Here is a 17,254-nt window from a genome sequence, read left to right on the forward strand (position 1 = left end):
CGAGCCCGTCCCTGTGGCATTGGTCCCATCGTTGTGGGACCCAGGGGGCTGGCGCAGCGGCACGCCGAAGCAGCCTGTCACTAATAACACCGGTCGAGATGCAGGACAGGAACCCGGAAGTGACCGACAGGCTGCTTCAGCGTGCCGCTGCACCGGCCCCCTGGGCCCCACAATGATGGGACCGATGCCCCAGGGACGGGCTCGAAACACTCTATAACCCCTCAAAAGAACAGCAGTCTAGCTCGCTTCCCCCGAGCCCTGCCGCCATAAGCCTCAAGGGGGCTCATTTTGCGGCATTTCCCGGCGGGAGGGTGGCACCCACACGGGACACATATCAAATGAAAGAGGGGGCGCAGGGCTATCAGAAACAGCCGGCGGAGGGAGTCGGGAGACCACTCCACTGGGGGATCCACACCCCGAAAGTGATGAAGGTGGCGCAGATAGAGCCAACAGAGCCAACAGGACAAAATAAATAGGCTGCATTATGCAGCACAGTTGAGAAAGTGCCTTATCCCATATACTGATGAAGTAAATACAGGATCTGAGAACAAAATTGCACTAGAAGACACAAACACAAAGCTCCCTTACACTGAATCAGTGCTTGGGTCCACCAAAGTCAGTATTGTCTACTCCAGTCACAAACACAAAGCTCCCTTACACTGAATCAGTGCTTGGGTCCACCAAAGTCAGTACTGTCACATAAGAGAAGCCCTGTTGGATCAGGCCAGTGGCCCATCCAGTCCAACACTCTGCGTCACATAAGAACATAAGAGAAGCCCTGTTGGATCAGGCCAGTGGCCCATCCAGTCCAACACTCTGCATCACATAAGAACATAAGAGAAGCCCTGTTGGATCAGGCCAGTGGCCCATCCAGTCCAACACTCTGCGTCACATAAGAACATAAGAGAAGCCCTGTTGGATCAGGCCAGTGGCCCATCCAGTCCAACACTCTGCGTCACATAAGAACATAAGAGAAGCCCTGTTGGATCAGGCCAGTGGCCCATCCAGTCCAACACTCTGCGTCACATAAGAACATAAGAGAAGCCCTGTTGGATCAGGCCAGTGGCCCATCCAGTCCAACACTCTGCGTCACATAACAACATAAGAGAAGCCCTGTTGGATCAGGCCAGTGGCCCATCCAGTCCAACACTCTGCGTCACATAAGAACATAAGAGAAGCCCTGTTGGATCAGGCCAGTGGCCCATCCAGTCCAACACTCTGCGTCACATAAGAACATAAGAGAAGCCCTGTTGGATCAGGCCAGTGGCCCATCCAGTCCAACACTCTGCGTCACATAAGAACATAAGAGAAGCCCTGTTGGATCAGGCCAGTGGCCCATCTAGTCCAACACTCTGCGTCACATAACAACATAAGAGAAGCCCTGTTGGATCAGGCCAGTGGCCCATCCAGTCCAACACTCTGCGTCACATAAGAACATAAGAGAAGCCCTGTTGGATCAGGCCAGTGGCCCATCCAGTCCAACACTGCGTCACATAAGAACATAAGAGAAGCCCTGTTGGATCAGGCCAGTGGCCCATCCAGTCCAACACTCTGCGTCACATAAGAACACAAGAGAAGCCCTGTTGGATCAGGCCAGTGGCCCATCCAGTCCAACACTCTGCGTTACATAAGAACATAAGAGAAGCCCTGTTGGATCAGGCCAGTGGCCCATCCAGTCCAACACTCTGCGTCACATAACAACATAAGAGAAGCCCTGTTGGATCAGGCCAGTGGCCCATCCAGTCCAACACTCTGCGTCACATAAGAACATAAGAGAAGCCGTGTTGGATCAGGCCAGTGGCCCATCCAGTCCAACACTCTGGGTCACATAAGAACATAAGGAGGGAGGGAGGGAAGGAAGGAAGGAAGGAAGGAAGGAAGGAAGGAAGGAAGGAAGGAAGGAAGGAAGGAAGGAAGGAAGGAAGGAAAGAAGGAAGGAAGGGAAGAAGGGAGGGAAGAAGGGAAGAAAGGAAGGAGGGAGGGAGGGGGGGAGGGAGGAAGGAAGGAAGGAAGGAAGGAAGGAAGGAAGGAAGGAAGGAAGGAAGGAAGGAAGGAAGGAGGGAGGGAGGGAGGGAGGGAGGGAGGGAGGAAGGAAGGAAGGAAGGAAGGAAGGAAGGAAGGAAGGAAGGAAGGAAGGAAGGAAGGGAGGGAGGAGGGAGGGAGGAAGGAAGGAGGGAAGGCAGGAAGGAAGGAGGGAGGGAAGGAAGGCCACCCCCTCCCGCCAGCCGCCCCCCCGCTTTCGGCCCCCTTACCTACGGCGGCGGCGAGTCCAGCGGCGGCGGCGGCGAGTCCGGCGGCGGCGGAGAGGCCTTTCCGACGCCCTCCCGGGCCTCCGCCAGCACCGGGGTGGTGGTGGTAGAGGCCGGGGAAGCCTCGGAAAGGCCCGCGGTGGTCGCTGGAGGCCCTCCAGCGACCAGCGCGGGCCTTTCCGACGCCCTCCCGGGCGGAGGAGCATGGGGGGGGTGGTAGAGGCCGGGGAAGCCTCGGAAAGGCCCGCGGTGGTCGCTGGAGGCCCTCCAGCGACCAGCGCGGGCCTTTCTGACGCCCTCCCGGGCGGAGGAGCACCGGGGGGTGGTGGTAGAGGCCGGGAGGGCGTCGGAAAGGCCCGCGGTGATCGCTGGAGGCCCTCCAGCAACCAGCGCGGGCCTTTCCGACGCTTTCCCGGGCGGAGGAGCACCGGGGGGGGGTGGTAGAGGCCGGGAGGGCGTCGGAGAGGCCCGCGGTGGTCGCTGGAGGCCCTCCAGCGACCAGCGCGGGCCTTTCCGACGCCCTCCCGGGCGGAGGAGAACCGGGGGGGGGTGGTAGAGGCCGGGGAAGCCTCGGAAAGGCCCGCGGTGGTCGCTGGAGGCCCTCCAGCGACCAGCGCGGGCCTTTCCGACGCCCTCCCGTGCGGAGGAGCACCGGGGGGTGGTGGTAGAGGCCGGGAGGGCGTCGGAAAGGCCCGCGGTGGTCGCTGGAGGCCCTCCAGCGACCAGCGCGGGCCTTTCCGACGCCCTCCCGGGCGGAGGAGCACCGGGGGGGGGGTGGTAGAGCCCGGGAGGGCGTCGGAAAGGCCCGCGGTGGTCGCTGGAGGCCCTCCAGCGACCAGCGCGGGCCTTTCCGACGCCCTCCCGGGCGGAGGAGCACCGGGGGGGGGATGGTAGAGGCCGGGAGGGCATCGGAAAGGCCCGCGGTGGTCGCTGGAGGCCCTCCAGCGACCAGCGCGGGCCTTTCCGACGCCCTCCCGGGCGGAGGAGCACCGGGGGTGTGTGGTAGAGGCCGGGAGGGCGTTGGAAAGGCCCGCGGTGGTCGCTGGAGGCCCTCCAGCGACCAGCGCGGGCCTTTCCGACGCCCTCCCTGGCGGAGGAGCACCGGGGGGGGTGGTAGAGGCCGGGAGGGCGTCGGAAAGGCCCGCGCGGGCCTTTCCGATGCGGGCCTTTCCGACGCCCTCCCGGGCGGAGGAGCACCGAGGGGGGGTGTGGTAGAGGCCGGGAGGGCGTCGGAAAGGCCCGCGGTGGTCGCTGGAGGCCCTCCAGCGACCAGCGCGGGCCTTTCCGACGCCCTCCCGGGCGGAGGAGCACCGGGGGGGGGTGGTAGAGGCCGGGAGGGCGTCGGAAAGGCCCGCGGTGGTCGCTGGAGGCCCTCCAGCGACCACCGCGGGCCTTTCCGACGCCCTCCCGGGCCTCCGCCGCCACCGCCGGGCCCCGTGCACGGGCGGGGAAGGCAGCGAGTAAGGGAGGGAGCGTCCCTGCGCGTGCGCAGGGCGATCTGCGCATGCGCAGGGTCGCTCCCTCCCTCACTCGCCGCCTTCCCCGCCCGCGCGCGCGGCCCCCGGCTCTCTGGCTAGCTAAACCGGGACCTCTAATGGTCCCGGTATACCCAGCCCGGGAGCCGGGAATTGGGGGCCAGAACCGGGAAAGTCCCGGATGACCGGGACGGTCTGGCCACCCTAAGCACCTTAAAGGCCAACAAGATTTCCAGAATATAAACTTTTGCGACTCAAAGTTCCCTTTGTCAGCTACCTAAGGGTATGTTGGGAGCAACCGTTGTGTTGCCAGTGCCTCAGAAGCTTGCTTCAGATTGTTGAGTGGAGGATCAGCCCTGTGTGCCATGCAAAATTGGAATGGTGAGCCACTGTTTGCTTTAGACTGTTTTGTTTTTATGTACTATAAGTGGTCCATGATGGCAGAAAGACAGGACATAAATTTTTCAAATGAATGAATGAATAATAAATACGATACACCAGATGGTGGTGCTTATTCATTAGCAAGTCCCAATTTGTTGCTTGAAATGCTGATCTGTCCTGCTGAAGGTCTGCTACTGTTTCTCAGGTCCAGAACTGCTCTAGTTTAAGATGGCAGAATTGGATTACTTACTTGTGAGTTGTTCTATGGAGAGAAGGAATGCCTCATTCAGTCTGAAACCTTTCACAATCTGTAATTCAGCTTCATCGCATTATCACTGACTGGGAAGGATCTGCATCAGGCTGTTTCAGGACAGTTACTGGTCTGACTTCTTCTCAGACAACAATAATGGGGGAAGTGATATTGACTTTAATGAAGCACACTTTTGTCATTATCAGAACTGAAGCAAATAAGGCAAATAGGGCAAAAAACCCAAACAAACTTAAAACAATAATTAGGCGTTAAGGCCATTGCTCCAAATCTAGACCACGTTTGCACTCTTATCTCAGTAAGCTTCTTGATGGCCCTAAATGTTTTGACCTGCTGATGTGGTGAGTGGCTGGACTGTCATAATTTGCCAGGTGTTTAAAAGTGGCATCTGATTATCTCCCCTAATCCCAAATCTCCTACTAACCATCTGTGGTAAAGAAAAGCCTTTGTTTATTTGTCAAAATACTTATGCTCCATCTTTCTCATCATCTATCTGTGTGGTTACCAACTGTACTGCACAAAATACAAAAATGGCCCTAGAAATACATATATACAAAATGTGAAACTGCCTCTTACTGAATCAGACCATTATCCATCAAGGTCAGTATTGTCTACTCAGACTGTCAGTGATTTGCCAGGGGCCCACACAGAAGTCTTTCACATCACCTACCATCTGATCCTTTTAGGTAGAGATGCTGGGGATTGAACCTGGGACATTCTTCATATCAAGTGGCTGTTCTGCTCTTGAGCCACAGCCTCCATCATAGGTCCATTTGCACAGCAAGCTGTCAGCTGGGCAAATTACATGACATTTCAGTTTATTTGCCCTTAAAGCCCCCATTAAACAAGAAGATGGAACAATTTCTCTAAAATAGTATCAAACTCTTCTGTTCTGTGGGAGGCTGTGCCTTGGCCTAGTTCGGAGGAACTTGCCTTAAGTATGGCAGATGTAACAGACTTTAAGGGGCATTCAGGAGAAAGATTTGATCCAGGAGCGCACAGGTAACCAATGTAGATGGTATAATATTGGATTAATGTGGTCATACTTCCAAGCTGTAGTCACCAAATAAGCATCTGCATTTAGTACCAATTTTAACTTCTGGATGACCTTCAAGGGCAGCACCATGTAGAACACAATACAGTAATTCAGCTTTTAATGGATCAGTGTAGCCAGTCTAACAGAATCTAGGAAAGGAGTGATTTCCATAATTAAGTGCAGCTGGAAGAAAGCATTTCTTGCAATTGCATTGTACATATAACCAGTCTTTCATTTTGTTATTATACTTGTTCTAGGATTGATTCCTCACATTAGAACAGGCACTGGTTTAAATCCTGTTTCTTGCAAACTATTACATGATAGCTGTGAATATCTTTTTAAACATAATTCATTTGAAAACATGGAGTTTAATAAGAGTGTACAGGAACTCTTGGCCATAGATATGCTTTTATATTAGGCAGACCAAATGTCCTGTCAACTGCAGAACTCAAGGGGTGCTTCACCAAAGCTCCTTATTCTGACCAAACTGCTGCTGTGCATCTGAAGTAATAGAGACCATAGATCACCTGAACTTCTTCTGTGATCAATGCACATCACTCAAGAGATCTCTAGATTACAGCTATCCTGAGTAAATATTGGCTGGCAATCTGTCGACTCCCATGCAATCTCATTTTTGCTGGCAGGGACCAGCAGTCCAGAAATAATGTGTTCTGTTGCCAAATTTCTAGCAAATGGTTTCTCTCTGCCATTATAGAAATGGGTTTTAATTCACCATGTTGTATTTTAATGTTTACTGTTCTGTGTTTTATCTTATACAGAGTTTTAACGGCTCTCAGAGTTTTAACGGCTCTTCAGAGTTATACTTACTTTGACTTTGCTCAAGGCCTCGGTCAGTGTGTGTGTGTTAGGTGCCATCAAGGTGCTTCCAACTTATGGTGTCCCTAATGAATGAATGTCCTCCAGAACATTTGATCAGAGGAATAGGGATGCCAACCTCCAGGTGGGACTCAAGGATCCCCTGGAATTACAGCACATCAGCAGATTACAGAGATCAATTTCTGTGGAGAAAATGGATGCTTTGGAGGGTGGATTCTATGACTTTGTACCCCACTGAGGTCCCTGTCCTCCCCATGCTCCATCCCTAAATCTCCAAGAGTTTCCCAATTTGGATCTGGCAACTCCCCCCCCCCCCCCGCCATTGGTGGCCAGAGGAAACCTGGCAACCCAATCAAAGGAGTATACGAATAAAAGGAAAGTACACACAAGAATACCATACCTAATTTTGGCCCTGAATCTCTGTACCAATTATGTCCCTTCTTTTCATAGTGAAAATGTTTGTATTATGTATATCACCATGAATGTATATCTGAAGGAAGTGAGAACTTACTACTGTAAATATTGTGATGTACATATTGTGTACATATTGTGATGTGCATATTTCCTGTATACTCTGTGGGCTTTTATGTTTCCTGGGCAATTTGTAACACGAAGCTCAAGAGATGAATATCACATAATTGTGTTCAAGTTTTCATGTCCACTTTCCAAGAATGTGTAGGTTGGGAGACGGGTTAGATAGGCTCATCTATCATGAGACAAAGACCACAGCTGGCAAAACCTGTGGGTGCATGGATCAGACGTAAACCAAACTATAGACCACAAAGATAGAACATATGGATCAGTACAGGTGCAGAACACAGTTCTCTTCTTAGACAGGCACCGAGTTCATTATACAAGTATTGCTACTTTAACAACAAAAACAGAACAATGGGCATCAATGATGCCCATTTTTTTTTACAAACAGATTTAATAAGATGGCCACTTAAAAGAACTTTAAAAGACATGGATTTCAAGCCAAACCAAGGTGGTTTTGAAACCTGGTGCCATCCCAAGGGAAAGGCATGGGGATATGTTTGTTTGTCCCTGAGACTTCTTCTAACTAATTAGAAATAGATTGCAAATGTTTTTGAGCATAGCTGATGAATCAAAAGCGCACAAGTGACCAGCACACAACAGCTGTCATTGCTATAATTGAATTACTGATCCACTGTATTCTTCCAGGCCCACGGCTCTGTGTGGCATTAGAGACTGTGAGTGAGTATTGTATTTCTGTCACTTTTGACATATTACATCAAAAGTGCTTTCTCTGAGTTACCGCTCACATCCATTTCCTGCCCCAGTGGCAGAGGCTTCAGCATGAGAACAAAAGAGGTCCGTGTTCAGGGGCATGTATCAGTCAGATCCTTTTATTTGAGGTAGACTCACTTCAGTGTCATGAGTCTTCAAAGAATTGTCACATGAACAATGAGGGGGCTTCAGATTCAACTGTCAGAAAGGGACTCATGCTGTAATCTGAACAGAGAATTGAGGATTACTAATTCTCACACCCACTGAATTGATTAAGGGCAAGCAGGGGCACTCTGAGCTTTTATGTTTCCTGGGCAATTTGTTCCATTACACGTATAACAAATATCTGGCTTGCACAGATATTACACCAATTATGTGGCTCAGGCCTGTTTGGGAGGAGCATTTAAATGTATTTAAAGTCTCTATCTTTCTCCCAGCATAGTTGATTTCATTTGTCTCATGACTCTTGCCTGTTTGTTGTGTTTCAGAGAAATAGATGGTTATCATAAGTTCCACATCTCAGAAATGCATTTATTAAAGGGACATAGCTCTGTGTGATATTTTACCTTAACTGGATGATCAACTATACAGTTCTGAGATCTCAGTTCTTACTAAATTTTGACTACATTTCACCCACTACTAGAAAAAGTAGGTACTTGTATATAAAAATGAGTGTCATTGGAAAAACAAGAAATCTCCATGTCCAGAGGCAGTATACTTCTGCTAGGAACAACAAGAGAGCCTGGGAGGCTTTGGCCTTGATTACTGAATTGGAGGCCCTAACTCTTATCTCTGAAGAAGAAGAAGATTTTTTTAAAAAATACTGTGTGCCTTTTTCAAGGTGAGCTTTGTCTGGGTTCCATTTTGTGCAGTGGCAGAAGTCCTGTGGGCACATGACATGATGCACTGCTTCTTGGCCTTTTGGATTTACTTTCTGCCCAAACACTTGGGCTTTCTAACTGGTGCTGGTCCCTGGCTCAGCCTACAACCTAGTTGTAGATCTGTGTCTTGCTTTTCCTTTCTGTGTCTGTCGTCTTGCCTCCTGGCCTTAGTGAGGTAATATGCTTAGAGTTTGAGCATTCAAAGTAACTTACTATTCACTGGGTACTTAATGTGTTCTGAGTCTGGACAACTTGATATTATTTGATTTACAATTTGCTATCCCCTCTGTCTAGATATTTGTGTTCTTCCCCTCAATAAACCTGTATCCAGGTTTGAGCATTCCTTCCAGATTTGTAATTAACCTTCCCCTAGCCATAGGTCCCTGATTACTGGTATGAGGGTCATCTTGGTAGAACTGATATGTCTTTGATTTCTCTGAGATTAAAACCCAACTAGCAGATCCTAGACAAGGAAGGAGGGGTAGCAGATGGAAGGTTGTTTCCTTACACAATCCTATTTGGCACATGGGAAAGTGGGGCATAGTTACATGGTACAGGTGTGTTCTGACCAAATACAGAAATACCTCCACTGCCAAATCTGAACAAAAGTGATAAACAATCAGGTACTATGCCCTGTATAGTCTCTCTTTCAGACTAGGGCTGCCAACTTCCAGGTGGGGCCCAGAGTTCATCTAGAACTACAGCTGCTCTCCAGACTACAGATATCACTTTCCCTGGAGAATATGGCAATTTCGGAGGGCAGAGTCTGTGGTACACTACAGATTCTAGATGAAATCCCTCCCTAGCTTCCCTTCCCCAGGCAACACCCCAGAATTCCAGATTTCCCAGGCCAGAGCTGATAACCCTATTTCAGAATGATGAAAAGAGATGGTGTTATTAGGAAAACTCCATATAAGTAGTTGTCAGTTAAACCCATACATGTAGCCTGTCACTAGATCTGGCTGCTGTATCAAAAGACTGAAAAGAGTAGCAAATGTTATGCCAATTTTTAAAAAGTGTTCCAGAGAGGAACCAGAAAATCAGTCAGCCTAATGTCTGTCCCTGGCAAATTAGTAGAAACTATAATCAAAAATAGAATTATTAGGGTCACAGAGGGGAAAACAGCATGGCTTTTGTAAAGTGAAGGCCTGTCTCACAAACCTTTTGGAGTTCTTTGAGAAAGTGGACAAGCACTCAAATAATGATGACAAGGTACCTTACCAAAGACTCATAAGTAAACTTAGGAGTCATGGGAAAAGAGAAGTATTCCATGTGTAGTGTCCAGGCTTGCAGATGACGCAAAATTACTTAGAATGGTGAAAACCAAGAATCACTGTGAAGAGCTCTACAAGGATCTCCATAAATTAGGTGAGTGACAATGTGACAGACAAAGTTCAGTGTTGCTAAGTGTAAAGTGATGTACACTGGGAGAAAAAAATCCCAGCTTTCAGGTATAGACTAATGGGGGTCTGAATTTGCTGAGACATAAAAGATCTTGAGGTTGTAGTAGATAGCTCAATGAATTGAGCTAAATTCATCATATACTTTCCATTCTTCTGATCTTTATAAAACGTCAGTAACATTTTCCTGTCAGATGGTGACTCTCTTCTCCATTATCTGACCAGCTGTAACAATACAAAGATGGTCCAATATGATCAGTTTCTTAAATGCTCTGGATTTTGGCCAGTGGCTCTCCATGGGCCCACCAGTTGCAAAAGCTGAAATGTCTCTTTGAAAAACATCAGTCAAACATCTAGACAGCACAACATATAGCACTATGTGCCACATAAGCATTGGAGATGGTATTGAACCCTGGGGATATTTTTCTAAAATGGGACATGAAGAAGGTCATCCATTTCAGCTGCTCTTGCAAAACAAACAAACAAATGCTCACCCTCATCTCTACTGTGTTTCTGTGTGGGTGTTTGCAAAACAAATACAACTTTCCTTTTGTTCCCTCCAGCAAGATGTTGCATTGTGGATTTCAGAGGGAGTGATATTTGGGATACTATCTTAGTATATATTTTCAAAGTACCTAATAAAGATGTTATAAGAGAGTGGGGTATTTTACTAGTTAGTTGAGCTCATTTGGTCCCATGGATGATGGTGTTGGTTTGAGTCCAAGGTCTGGTGCATACAAGCTAGGGCTGCAAACCTCCAGGTGGTAGCTGGAAATCTCCTGGGATTACAATGTATCTTCAGGTGATGAAGGTCAGTTCTCCTGGAGAATATGGCCACTTTGGAAGGGGAACTCTATGGCATTAAATCCCATTGAAGTCCCTACCCTTCCCACCCTCTATGGCATTAAACCCCATTGAAGTCCTGCCCTCCTCAGGCTCCATCCCCCAAATCTCCAGGAATTTCCCAACCTGGATCTGGTAACCCTAATACAAGCATACATGGAACTTATGCTTAACTACTACATATACCAGGGGTGGCCAATGGTAGCTCTCCAGATGTTTTTTGCCTACAACTCCCATCAGCCCCAGCCAATGGCCATGCTGGCTGGGGCTGATGGGAGTTGTAGGCAAAAACATCTGGAGAGCTACTGTTGGCCACCCCTGACATATACCATGGATAAAATCCAAAGGTTCCATTCAGCTAACAGTGAATTCTTCATCCAACGCAAGGAGCATGTTTCTACCATTATAGTCATGAAATCTTGGGCTTGCCCATCATTAAAAGGTAAAGATAATCCTTTGTGCAAGCACCAGTTGTTTCTGACTCTGGGGTGACGTTGTTTTCACAATGTTTTCATGACAGACTTTTTATGGGGTGGTTTGCAATTGCCTTCCCCAGTCATCTACACTTTACCCCCAGCAAGCTGGGTACTCATTTTTCCGACCTCAGAAGGATGGAAGGCTGAGTCAACCTTGAGCCGGCTACTGAACCCAGCTTCCTCTGGGATTGAACTCAGGTTGTGAGCAGAACTTGGATGGCAGTACTGCAGCTTACCACTCTGCGCTATGGGGCTTCTTTTGCCCATCATTACTGTATTCATTTTATTTTAATCCTTTCATATGCTGCTTTGCAACCATTGTGCCTCTGTGACACATTTAATACTCATCTGTTATGTGTTCAAACTGACTCAGTGAGGTTTTAGGAAGAAATAGTTGTGTGGTTTTATCTGTGGTGTCCTGTTCACACACAAAGTGAGTCATCCCTTGAAAGTGTCATTCAATGGCAAACTTGCACCAGGTGATAAACAAGCACTGAAGCTTAACTGGATTGTTTATGGGTTAAGGGTTAAGCTTATGGGAAAGGGCAGAATAGAAATCTACCAAAATAAATAAAATAAATAAATTGTGAAAACAGCGACCAACCTCCCAGCAGAGGACCAGACTTTATTTTAAGAAGCTCTGAATCCCTGTCTCAAAGCTATAGCTTAGAATTCTTCCTTCACCATGGTATAGGCCTTAGACTTTTGTGATCTATAGAGAATTGGCCCTTTTCACCTCCAGCCGAAATTCAGACATATTTTCAGAGATAGCAGAGAGCTGACCCTCTTATCACCTGCTGTTGGCTAGCCATGAGTAAGACGTCTGGACTTCATAATCCTTGTAAGGCTGGGTCACTGTATTATAGGCCTGGGTTTTTCTTGAGATTCCCCAAAACAATTGTGATCAACATAACAATGTTTTGCAAGGAATTGACTTTTGGTGAAAGCTAATGCATTTCTTTCATCTCCTGATTGCAACAGGGTTGCTTTGTCTTTTTGTAGCCATATGTAGGCAGAAATCACAGAATAGGAGAATCTGTACCTGCTGATCTCTCTCTCCATCTCAGTTGTATAGTGAATTTTCAGAGGCAGTCGATTGTTGGCACTGGTTATACATGCACCCGTTTTGTGTTAGCACTCAATGTCTTTTCAGCTTTGGGTGTTTGCTATGTGATTTTCTGGAAATTGTCAACAGTGACTTCAGGGATGACTGAATAAGACGGAAGAATGCAAAGGCATTCCAGTTCTATATTTTATGAGTTCTTTCTGTGTTCTGCAACATAGCAACTCACTGTCCATTATTTCCTTTGAGCTGCTTAAGAAACATATGTGTGAGGGAACCCATGGTCAGATGTGTTTCTTTCCCACATGGATGGTGCAGTGTGGGAAGCGGTTCCCATACCAAAATAGCAATGTGCAAATTATCCTTCAGCCATTACATTGTGCACTGCAAGCTGATCTCTTTTTTGGACCGATTATGGCTTCAGCTGTCTTGACTGGGTACATATAGTTTTTCAGAGGTATGAAGGCAGTATATTCCCCACAAAAAACCCTAAACCACAAATCATCCCTTCCTTTTTAGATGTAATGACAGTCACCAGCTATTTTTGATGGGTATCTCAAAATATGTGTAATCATAGCACAGTCTGTGAAGTACAGAAGATACACTCATCTGAAGTACAAATTAAATGTGTCTAGTTAATGCACTTGAATGGTTGGTGAATATGATACATTTTCGTGGTTCTCTCAGGAACTGAAAATTAAAAACTGAAGATTGTATATACTGAAGAAAAAAAAAACCCTCATCTGTGTCTTTCCAGTCCTGGTTTGGATAAATGCCCAGGTTCTCAGATGCATATGCATACCAAGCCAAATCAATCTCTGTGGTATAAAGTCCTTTGACCTTATGTGAGTTACATCATCAATCAGTTTGGAGTCTGGTGCCTGTAGGTTTTGATAGAAAGCCCCCTGGGTAGAAATGGCCCTTTAAAAACTTCCTATATTAGTATGCTCTTGCAGTGTGTGGAATGGTTCCCACTGTATGTCAAGCCAGTGTCTAGCTTTGGCTGGCTTCTAAGAAGTATGCAGAACAGAGTGGAGGGAGGGAACAGACAGAGAGCAAAGGAAAAAGGCATCCTGTTAAGTGTTTGTTATTTGATTAATAGAAAATAGATTTGTGGATTGATTATGGTTTCCTTTGAAAAAAAAAACTGGAAAGGGCTCAGTGAACACTGGAATGGACCCAATGGCTTTGTAGGCCAAGCAGCGGCGTCACTGGGGCGGGGCCAAGGGGGCCATCGGCCTTCCCCCAGAGCATTTTCATTGGCCCCCTCTCCGCCTTGCGCAAGCGTTGATGGCCGCCTCTAGTTGCTGCCCGCCCGGAGCCCGTGCCTGGAGCAGTGAGTCACCCATGGAGTCGGAGGAGAGGGGGATGGCGCTGGGACGCGGCTGAGTCAAGGCCTGATGCATGGTGGTTGGCTGGCGGGCGGCTCCTCCCGGGTGCTGGCAGGCCTGTGAAGGGAAGGGGGCTTCGCGGCGTCTACCGACCGGGGCACATCCGCCCGCTCTGCCCCAGGCGCAGGCTCTGGGCAGGCAGCAACTAGAGGCGGCCGTCGATGCTTGCGCAAGGCGGAGAGGGCGCAGCTCCCTCCAAAACACGGGCGGGGAGAGAGAGGGGCTTCCTGCCTTCCCACGCTTTTGCGCAGCCAGCAGGGCGCACTTGGCCCCAGGGTGCAACCCACCCTAGTGACGCCTCTGAGGCCAAGGAGGATCAGTACCAGTTAATGCATATATTGGTTTATCTGTGTTTTCTATCATACACACTTGTATTAAGCTGCTATTATTTGTACTTGCTAAATAGGCCAAATTAGTATTTTAGTACTATGAGAGATGCTTGAGGGAGTAATCATTTTACACCCTGTAAACATATAATTTCCATAACTGATTTCAGTATCATTGTAGAACTTGTCCACCTTTGAAAGCTTCTGAATTATATGTTTTGTTCATTGCTCTTAAAATGAAGCCTGGTATACATTTATACAAATTATATGCCTTAGGATGTTGGAAGGATATGCTTTTGAAGTCTTAGGCTCAAACTACGTGTGATGGCACTAGCCTCATTTGTTTAAACTAGGGCAAACCCCAGTCTTGCATCCAGCAGTCTTTGTGTCTATGTGTCTACTATAGATTTGAGAACAAAACGTGTTATAGGTGAATGCCCAACCCCATGCCTGCAGCTCCTCATAGCCTTCCCTTGGAACTTTTCTTCTAGCTCTTTTTCTTATTCCTTGTTTCAAAGCCAGAGAAAAGTGGCACTAAGGGAAAGGCCACAGAGAGGTCAGAGAGCCAAGGACAAGGAGAGGAGAGTCTTTGGCACCCTTCCTATTCAAGCACTTTTTTGGCATATAAGATCAACAATTTAACCCTAGGCTTGTCAGAGGGGGAAGCCCTACCCTAACAGCTACAATGTGCCTTTCCACCTCACAAGACTTAGAAGAAGCTTGGAAACTTGGAAGGTGTGTGTGCCTTTAAATCTCAATAGGAGCAAAGTAAATGGGGGCAGGGCAAACTGGCAGAGCCACATGGCTGTTTTTGGTGAGCCTGTGAAGCTGTGAGAAAGGAAGAGAAGCCAGCACAGTCCTATTTGTTTTACATTTTGTTCAGATGTTATTTGCATAGTAAAATAGACAGTAAAGAGTAAACTAGAACCTTTTATTTTCCTGTGTTAGTCTGAAGAATTTGGTTGAAATACAGCAGATTACATTCAGCAACCCCTGTGACGAAAGTGCCCCAGTGAGATCACAAAAATGTATGCTTGCAGACTGGATTTATTTTAGCTACTTTGTGAGTGTGTATGTGTGTGTTCACTTTCATTTACTGAGAGTGCAGCAGCTGGGAGATGAGGAAATCAAGACTGTATTCAGGGGAACAGCACTGTTGTATTTTAAATTTTTTATTTTAGGGAATGGGAAAGTCTCTTGGCTCCACCCCCAAAGTCTCCAGGCTCCACCTCTAAGGTCCGCAGGTATTTTCTGAGTTGGACCTGGCAACCCTGTTCAACCCCTTATTTGTTCAGCAGTAGTGTAGATCTAAGTTCAAAGTAATGGCTCTACTGCAGTCACGGATCATTGTAAGCCACAAAACCACTGATAGGCAGAGTCAAAACAGTTGTCATTTTGTCATATCCATCAGTCAAGGCATGCAATCATATACCATATCAAGTAGGTGTCCTGTATATATAAAAGCACAAACATGTTGGTACTTTCCAATTCTCCCATTGACCTGTGATGCATACCACATCAGCCATTGGCCTGTCAACCACCACTCAAGTGTACTTATGTCCCGTTAGCAAGGTCCACTCCTCTCCCCTGCTCACTGTCGTCCCGGCCATGTCTTCCCTGGCCAAAAAAACCCCTGTTTGTCTCTCATTAGGTATGTCAGGTGGCAGGTGGCAACAGTCATCTGGAGGAGGCCTTGGCAACAGGCTGCTCCTTCTCCTTTCTGCTCCTTCTCCTGCTTGGCTACTGGGCAGCTGACTGGCTACTGAGGTGAGTGAACAGGCAGGAAAGCCTTTTCTTCTCATCCTCATGACAGAACAGATGAGAACTGAGCCACTGGGGAATCTGCCTTTGTGTCCTATTGGTTCAACCTGCCAGGTCTTCCATTTTCCCTCAGTGGCTATTGTCAGGCAACTGTAGTATTCCAAGCTTGGTTCTGTCAGTAAATGCCAGGGGTGGGGGAGGGAGGCCCTTTCCAGGCCTATTTTGGCCTTTAAGGGAGAACTCATTGGGGCCAATCCTGACTAGGGTTGCCAGCTCTGGGTGACTTGATGCCATCTGATTGGCATGGCTTAACTAGGCCTAGCTGCAGCCCCCCATGACAGGCAATGTGATGTAGCAGTTAGCACTTCAGATCAGGGTCTGCCAGACCCAGGTTCTTGCTGTGGAAGCTTACTGGGTGATTTCAGACCGCACATAGTCTTTCAGTCTTAAGTCTAACCTACCTGATGGGGTTGTTGTGCAGATCAAAATGGAGAGAGGAGAATGACGTAAGCTGCTTTGGACTTCACTGCTGAGAAAGACTGTACTTTTCCTAGGTAGAGGGCTGCAGGGAGGCGGAGGAGATGAAATGCTGAAGTCAGAGGGGAAGATAAAAGTAGGCTGATGGTTGACTGAGAAGGAGATAGGTTGGCAACTCCAGGTTGGGAAATTCCTGGAGATCTGAGGAGTGGAGTCTGGAGAGGATGGGGTTTGAAAAAAGGTGCGGTCTCAGTCAGGTAGAATGCCATACACTCCACCCTCCAAACCAGCCATTTCCTCCTGAGGAACCATTGCTGCCGATCTCTAGGTGAGGGCTGGGGATCACTCAACATTACAGCTGCTCTCCAGATGGCAGAGATAATTTCCCCTGGAGAAAATTGCTGCTTTGCAATTTTGCAACTCTGTGTCATTATACCTACTGAGGTTGCTTCCCTCCTGCTTTAGTCTCCACTGTGCAGAAAGACTGTACTTTTCCTACGTAGAGGCTACCAGGAGGGGAGGGGGGAGATGGAAAGCTGAAGTCAGATCAGTTCCCCTACAGAAAATGGCTGTCTTAAGGCACATATTCTATGGTGAAGCATAACACAATAATGCCAGGCCCCAAACCTCAGATCACGCCACAAGCTCATGCTGATGCTAAGCACTACAAGGCTGAATATGACAGGAAAAGGCAGCAGCAATGCATTGCAAACAAAAGGAATGTTGAGCTTCAGGATCTGTGTGACTGTCGCCATGCCCCCCCCCCCCCTTAATTATTCTTCCTTATCTCCATTCTGGGCCTCTTTCAGAGCTTTCAGCCACCACAGACATGGGGACACACACATGGAGGGGGGAACAAGCACCAGTTTCAGCTGCATGGTGGGTGGGAAGACAGCAAGGATGGGGGTGTGAATGAAAGCCAAGGGTTGGCTGAGTGGGTCGAAAGACAGCAGGGGTGTGTGTGTGAGTGAATATAATGGGTGTGGGGAGTAGCCAAGTGCCAAATGTGCAGCGGTAGTTGAGAGGAAGAGGTGTTTGGTGGGTGGGTGGTAGTTGGAAGGGGATGGGATTTTTTTTTGGGGGGGGGGTAGGTGGGAAGACACCAAGTGTGGGGGAAGTGAATGCTTTCACTTGGGTGGATG

Source organism: Heteronotia binoei, chromosome 4, assembly GCF_032191835.1.
Source record: "Heteronotia binoei isolate CCM8104 ecotype False Entrance Well chromosome 4, APGP_CSIRO_Hbin_v1, whole genome shotgun sequence".
Lineage (NCBI taxonomy): Eukaryota > Metazoa > Chordata > Lepidosauria > Squamata > Gekkonidae > Heteronotia > Heteronotia binoei.